The sequence below is a fragment of the Coloeus monedula genome (genome assembly GCF_965178545.1).
Source record: "Coloeus monedula genome assembly, chromosome: 1".
NCBI classification, from domain to species: domain Eukaryota; kingdom Metazoa; phylum Chordata; class Aves; order Passeriformes; family Corvidae; genus Coloeus; species Coloeus monedula.
This window is the reverse complement of record NC_138781.1, coordinates 142,821,027-142,828,877: the sequence shown is the minus strand read 5'-3', so window position 1 is coordinate 142,828,877 and position 7,851 is coordinate 142,821,027.

The window sequence follows — 7,851 nt, the reverse complement described above, 5'->3', positions numbered from 1 at the left end:
GATTAGGAAAGGGAGACTGTAGGGAGGGCTTACAATGGAGATATTGTCTAACATGACTACAGTTTTTTGCATATATACTGCCTTTTACAGGAACACCATCAGGCCCAGTGACCTGCAATGCTTGTAACCCTTTTCTACCTTGTATAATTTTGAATTCCACCACCTCTCCATCTCCCAAGCTTGGGATGCATTTTTCAGGGTTATTCTTTTTAATAGCAGTTCTATGCACGAATATGTCTTGCTGGTTGTCACACCTTGTTATAAAACCATAATTTTGCTTAACCATTTCACTATCCCTAAGATCTTAGGTACTATGATCTTTTCCTTTTTCCGAGTGGCTGCTGTTTTCTGTCTCACTGCGTCTTTGCTCTCTCTTTCGGTCGCTCCCGTGTTGGAATTGTCGGAGCTGCTGGTGCCTGCGCGCTCTTCCCGGGGTCGCGTTCGGGGCTGCGCGGGCCGGGCCGGGCCGCGCCGCTCAGTTCTCCGTGCGTCGCCTCCTCTGGTCGCAGCTTCGCTGCCGCTGCCAGGCGCTGCACCCACGTCTTGGCCGGGCCCCCGAGCGACGACCCCCCCGTGCCCTGCTCCAGCACGCGTCTCGGCTGGGCGCGGCTCCGCTCCACCTCCAGTGCCACCAGCCACTGCCTGCACGCCGCCCCTCTCGTTCAGGCGTTCCCGGGGCTCGCTCCACCACGCGCTGTGCGGGGCCGTGCGGGCACCGCCGGGTCCCGCCGCTCCCGCCGCGCCTCGCTCCGCCACCGACACTGCGGCTCGCGTGGCTCCGCCCGCACGCGGGAACTGCCTCGCTGCTGCTCGCAGAGCGCTCGGTGCACGTGGCCTGGGCCGCACGGTCCCTGCGCCAGGCTTCCCTTCGCCAGGACACAGCTGACATTGCTCAACAGTCTCGGTAATTAAACAATATTCACGAAAATATTCTTCCATCGGCATATATTTTGACTCCAATATTAACTGTGTCCAAATGGCCTTCCAAAAGTCCTTGGTAAGAATTAAATCCCAAGAAACATAGAAAAAGTTCTTAAACAACCATGCCAGAAAGCGTTTCAGTTCTTTCTGAGCTTGAATCAAGCTAAAATTTATAAATCGTTGTTCAAGAATCATTTTAAGTTTAAGATAAATGTCCATATGCGGCTCTGAAAGCCAAGAGTCTTCCCACGGTTCCTCCATAGTTTAGATATGGAACAGCAAAACAAAACCAAGAAGAGGAATCCAAAGTTTCTAGGGTTTACTCACACAAATCAGTTGCTTAGGGATCGGGGATTGTTCTGCTCTCATTATCCACCATTTGTTACAGCGGGGATACTGTAATACGCCTGTATCAAACCAGGAGTCCCGTGGAAAGGAAATATATATGGACGGATTCTTGATAGCTGTTTCAGAGATGTTTATTTCTCCAGCCGCATGGCCGGGGCTCTGCCCAGGAACTGTTACAGTCACGGGACCGAGGGTCCTTCTGCCCGCGCAGGGAACACAAACCAACCCATGGGAACGAGGCTGAGCAGGGGCAGGGAAACCCCGTGCATCCCCTCAGGGCCCCTCTGCCAGGGCTACATGGCAGGGGAGGAGACCCCAACAAATCCCTTATCCTAATTTAGCATTAGAATTTAGGTGTGCTGAAGCCTTAGTCTGCAAGCTATGATATGCTGAACTTTTACCTAGTTAACTAAAAGGAGGTCCCAGAGCTGGCTGGAGCTGGAAGATAAGGAAGCATGAAGGTTGCTACACTCATCAGCAGAAGCTGCAACCTTCAATGTGAGAAAAGACCTGCCTAGAGACAATGAAGGGGTCCAAAGAGGAATGGGAAGACCTCAGACATGTATTGAGAGAGGTGGGGAATCTAGACTGTAGAATTGCACAGGGATTTCTTTGTTCAGGATCCATTTCTAGAGGCACCCAGCTCGAGGTTTCTACTGATTTATCACTGAAATAAATTACCTTATTGGACCTAAAGCCTGAGACTCTGCTACAGCATAGAGTGGAGAAAATTCTTCAACACCTACCTATTTTGTCCCTCACAATTTCATCTAATCCTTGCAAATTTTCCACTTACTTTTTCATGGGAAAGCATCATGTTTCCCTCTACTGTATTCTAATTCATTCCAAAGTTATCACTGGAATTATTTAGGTACCTATTTACCCCAGGACACTAATGAATGTGTCATAGCTACTGGGTTCAGGTGCATGCTCAAACACCTCAGATCCATTGAGATCCATTGATTGAGATCATTCTTACTTCTTCCATTACTTGCCTTCCATGAAAAAGACCTCAGCTGCCCTTGGATCCTTACCGCTTAAACTTTACAACCTGTTGATTTTTATATTTTTTTTTAGGTATAATGGGAGACATAAGGTAGAGTTCTGGAGAATTTAATAGTATGAAAGTTGATAATATGAAACTATGGAAAGGGAATAGGCAAACAGAAGGCTCAAACACTGTGCCAGAGAGATCCATGGGGAAAATACCACATATTACAGCCTGTAAGTACTTGTGGAAAAAGGACTTGAGGCAGCACTCTGTTGGTTACACTTAACAGGGGAACTCAGCAGGAGTTACAACACTGAAGGAAGCCAGTATAATTTGGCAGAAATGTCTTTGTCTTTATTGTCTAAATCAGCTATATCTGGATTTTATGCTTCTCCTATACTACAAAATGAAACCCTTTCTTTTTTCTTTTTCTCTTTGTTTCATTATAAAATTGGTATTCCTGATTATGTTCTGAACAGCTAAAATGCCTGATGTGAGATTAAATGGATTCCTTTTATCTGAGAGAGCACCAATTTTCCTAATATTAGAAAGCACACAATATAAGGGTATGTAATTTAAAACACATTAGCAGCTGGATATTTCCCAATCCTTCATTGAGCTGTCTGTAATGGAAGTATATTGTGTAATAACTCCTTTCACTTGCTTATGCTCTGTATGACATGGCAAATCTGAGGACTGTCTTAAGGTGAGTCTCTGATAAGTACAGAATCTAGATTATAATCAAATCTTTTGATAGGAAGTTTAATAATACAGTGAAATAACATGACAATTATGAAGGATAGTTCAGGAGAAAGAAAGAATAAATTTTCCTATTATTTTGAATAACCTATGTTAAATTTTGGTAATGTGGTATGCAAATTAGACAAGAGTTCAGGAAAAATCAGGGAACCCAGGTCCTTTGAAGTAAAACTTCTGGCCTTAGGTCTTTAGAGTTTTTCTTCTGCTTCTAATTATTTTTTCAGCTTCCAGAAAAGTGTCCTAGCAAGGCCCACCACTAATTCTTTGAATTACAGAATGCATTTTAATAGGTATTTTGAATGTTACCCGAGACAACATTGATGACTGCAAAAGCTGCAGTTGTAACAAACAAGCCCATTTTAGTAATCCAAGATCATTATATAGAGGTCTGTTTTCATACTATAGGAGCAGTTAACTCTAAAAGTACTATCATAACTAAAGTGAAATGTGATGGCCTCAAATGTAAAGGCCCCATTTTGAAGACATGCTACATCCAGATTCTGTTTTCAAAAATATATTGTAGCCCCAATTATGCTCAATCTGATTTTTATTCATAATATTTTTGATAATAAAAAATTATAAAATGTAATGAGGAGAACCAAATAACTCAGCCCTGTATCTGTTCTCATCAAATGTGGTCGTTTTTGTCTGCCTAAAACAAAGAATTTCAAATACAAAGCAGTAAGTTTCAATGGTTTCTCCAAAGAATAACACCTTTTTTTAAGCTTTAAAGTCAGTTGGATTTAAATGCTTACCTCTCTGTAAGGCTTGGAGCTTATCTATTCTGGCCAAAGATTTGCAGCAAGTCTGTAACAGCAGCCAGAAAAAGTCACAGAATTTTGTAATTGTCTCCAGTCCTTGAGTCACAAACCAGAAAAAAACCCTAATATGGGGAACTAATATGTCTTTTGTTACTTCTGGAATATAAACTGAGAAGAAAAACCAAGTAAGATTTGGTTTTCTGTTTCTGCATGCCCAGGCACTAGATTTACACTGGTGGAACTGGGCCAACAATTCCATGATGGAAAACAATTAAAAAAACCCCAATTATGCGAGTCGTCCTCACAATCTTAGGCCTGTCTTCAAAATGAAAGTGGATTCTGATAATCTTGTGGCACCTATTTTTTGTCATATAAAATTCTAGTGAATTATAGTTGCCCAAGAGGCCTTATGCCATCTTTTATATTTTGTGGACCTATTAAAGGCAATAACGAAACTGATATTTTTGAGGAAATTTTTACTGTTCTTCTTTCCACCTATATGTAATTTGAAGCAAATAGATGCAGCAAATATTGGCTTTTCTTCCCTTCCCTTTCACTTGCATGTAACTTGAAACCACTTGTCTCACTAACAACCACAAACTTTTTTTTCACATTAAACATAATGTATATGTATTTTAAAATTAAATACAAAATTTCTGAAATTTTTCTTTTTTAAAAACTATAACCTTTAATTTTGTCCCAACACATATTCTCGCATCTAAAATATACATAAGTATTGCTAAGCAACGCTTAGCAGATGCTGTTTTTAGAAACTTCTGCTTATACAACAGCAACTCTTTAGTATTAATCATGCAAATTATAATGATGTTCTTCAATAGAAATCAAATTTTAGCCTATTAATGACCTTTATAGACATTTTTGTGTCAGCAGCAATCATCTGTGCATGAAGTTCAACCACATCTGCATAAGGCGACTTTACAAGATCTTACCATTTAAATCAAAATGAAATCATCAATTGTAACTCATCTAATATCAGTCTAACATTATAATGCAGTAGAAATTTGTTCCTGCTTGCTACCACTGGCAGAACTAAGCAGCATAAAAATTATTGCGACAGATGTACAAGTAATCAGTTATGTCACCTTATTGATGCATTCATGATTATCCCTTAATGAGGCAGAATTTCTTAAGGGGCAGTACTTGTCCCTAATGAATGTTTGTTCAGATGCCAGATTTGTTTGTCTGCTTTCCTTATATGACCTGCTATCCTTAATTACTGTTTATAGGTACAGTGGAAAAGCAAAATTTTGAAACAACAGTAGATAAAAGATCCCGCATTTCATTACAGGAAAACCGACTTCATGACAAAATAAAACGAGATACTGACATGTGACCAAGGTCTTAATTCAAACAAACAAACAAATACAAAAAAAAAAGGATGAAAATACAATATAAGATTTTAATGCAAAATTAAGAATTGGCAGCCTTCTAATGGACTGCTGATGGAATTTGAAAAATCTATTTCTTGGTTTTCTGTCTTTCTCTTCAATTCAAAATCTGGAGCATAATTTACCAGGTACTAAATTTGTTCAGTTCCTCTTAATACTGAGTGGTTAGAAGACTGATGAAATAGCCAAAAAAGTCTGGTGGTGTGGAGAGAGGGCAGTGCTAGACAGCCCACTAACAAAATGGAATCAGGAAGTGACATCAATAGAGTGGAATCCAGAGTCCTGTTATATAATAGAATTTCCTATATAGTATTTCATCTCATGAGAAACAGGATATCTTGGCACCTGAAATGGGATTCAAAATCATAATTTATCTAAGAGAATGAAAAGTAAATTTGTTTTGTTTTGTTTCTGTGCATGTGTGGGTTTGTTTTTTTTTTTTTTTCTCCAAGTTTTATAATATATCTATGGGTATGACTGTAGAGAAAAACAAGTTTTCATCTCCAAAGCCCTGAAGAGAACACTGTATTTATTTTAGAAATGCATTTATTAAAGCTGTGCTCCCCAAATCCAGCTCTCTCTATTTTATGAAGCTGTCATGATCATTTAGTTGTAATTACTGTCTTTTAGTATTCCCTTTATGTCCTGCTGTGGAATGTACAGTTTTGAAATACCTTTTGACTTTTTTTTTTAAATTGTTTGAAAAGCTCTTTTGACATTAATTATTTACTTGCTATGAAGTCTTACTGGTTTATTCAGTTTCTTATAAAATGTCACCTCAACCATTTTATTTTTATACAGATTTATACTTGTTAGACAATAGTATTTATATGATGACTTAATGAAAGCAGTGACAATTCATATTTCACGTTAAGGTTAAAATAAATATTTTATCTAATTCTCTACTTATCTCTAATGGAAAATTTGGCAATTAATAATCTTACTGATATTTTCATAGTGTATTTGTAGTAAATGCTAGGTGGTTGTAGAAATTCTGTCATTATTGAAGACAATACACCTGCATGGGATAAGGGCCTTGCAAAGTACTTATTCACAATCATTCAGAATAATAGAAAAGCTGGGAATTGGACTTAATGATCTTTGTTGGTTGCCTTCCAACTCAGCTTACTCTGTCATTCTGTGAACAGTTGGTTGGACATTGGAGGAGCTGATCTGAGTGCTAGGTCATTCAGCCTTGTTTTTTTTCTAGGCAACTTGTGAAAAACCTCTAGTGGCAGAAACTGCATAATCTCTGACCAGTCTGTTTCTGCATTACTCTCCGGGTTTTCTTTCTGTTTTGTTTTTGTTTTTTAAATGTACAGTCTGAACTTCCCAAGCCACAGCTTATGGCTGCTTGCCATTGTTATATCATCTACCACAAATTCCTGTGAAAATCTGCACTGAGAATGACTTTCAGTTTTGAAATATACACCTAACACTTGAATGGGCAAACATGAAAGAAGAATTACCCTTTTTTGCTGCATACAAATTTTTTATGACTCTTAGGCAGAATTACTTGTGGCTCTCTATGTCAACAATAAGATTTTGAAAGTACAAGTGCAGTAACAGTAGGGTTCTAGAATCACATTTTGACCTCTCAGGAGCTACCCTTCCACCAGAAGTACAGTCTGATCACCCTCAGCAAGTTCCTTGCTTGTAAAAAACAGCAAAGAAATCCACACTACAGTGATGTAATTAGTATGCACCTGCTGGCTTTGTCCTGGTAATTCATTATAGCAAAGTTATCATCAAAATCATGGTGTGTTGATTACACATTAACTTTCATACATTACCAGTGGGCCAGTGAATTGATGATATACTACTGTAGAGTGTCAGGTAAGCACCAATTGTAAAATATCAGACATAAACTTTCTTGTTTATTTGTTTTTGTCAAAACAAGATAACTTGACAACACAGACAATGGCGCAAGCATTATGCTATCAACATCCTTCATCACTGAACAATGGACATTGGACATAAAATTGGATGTGGGCCAGCAATGTGCACTTGCAGCCCACAAAACAGATCAGATTCTGGGATGCATTCAAAGTAGTATGGCCAGCAGGTTGAGGAAGATGTATCTCCCTATCTATTCTGCTTTCATGGGACCCCACTTGGAGTACTGCATTCAGATTTGGGGTCCCCAGCACAAGAAAGACCTGTTGGTGTGGACCAGGGAAAGGCCACAGAAATTATAAGAGGACTTGAACACCTCTCCTTTAATAAAAGAATGAGAGGGTTGGGGTTGTTCAGCCTAGAGAATGCTCTAAAAAGATTTCATAGCAGCTTTTTAATATATAGCAAGGGCTTGCAATGAAAATGGACAGAGACTTTCCTCAAGACCTGCAGTGACTGAACAAGGGTTAGCAGTTCTAAACTGAAAGATTTTAGAGTTCCAGAGTGGGGTTGCCTGGCATAAGGTCTCCTAGAAACTGCATTTCACAATCCTAAACTGTTTCAGAGCAAATTTCATAATACCTTTCTGCAGCCACAGCACAAACCAGGGCCAGTGGTGCCAGGGCTGCAGGTTTTGGTGTCTGGCAAGTCCGTTTTCTTCCCCCTGCAATGCAGCAACATCTCAGAACTGCAGCACTGATACCAGCTGGAAAGAAGCAGGGAAACCTACACTTGCAGGTTTGGAGTTGCTCCAGACAATGCCAGC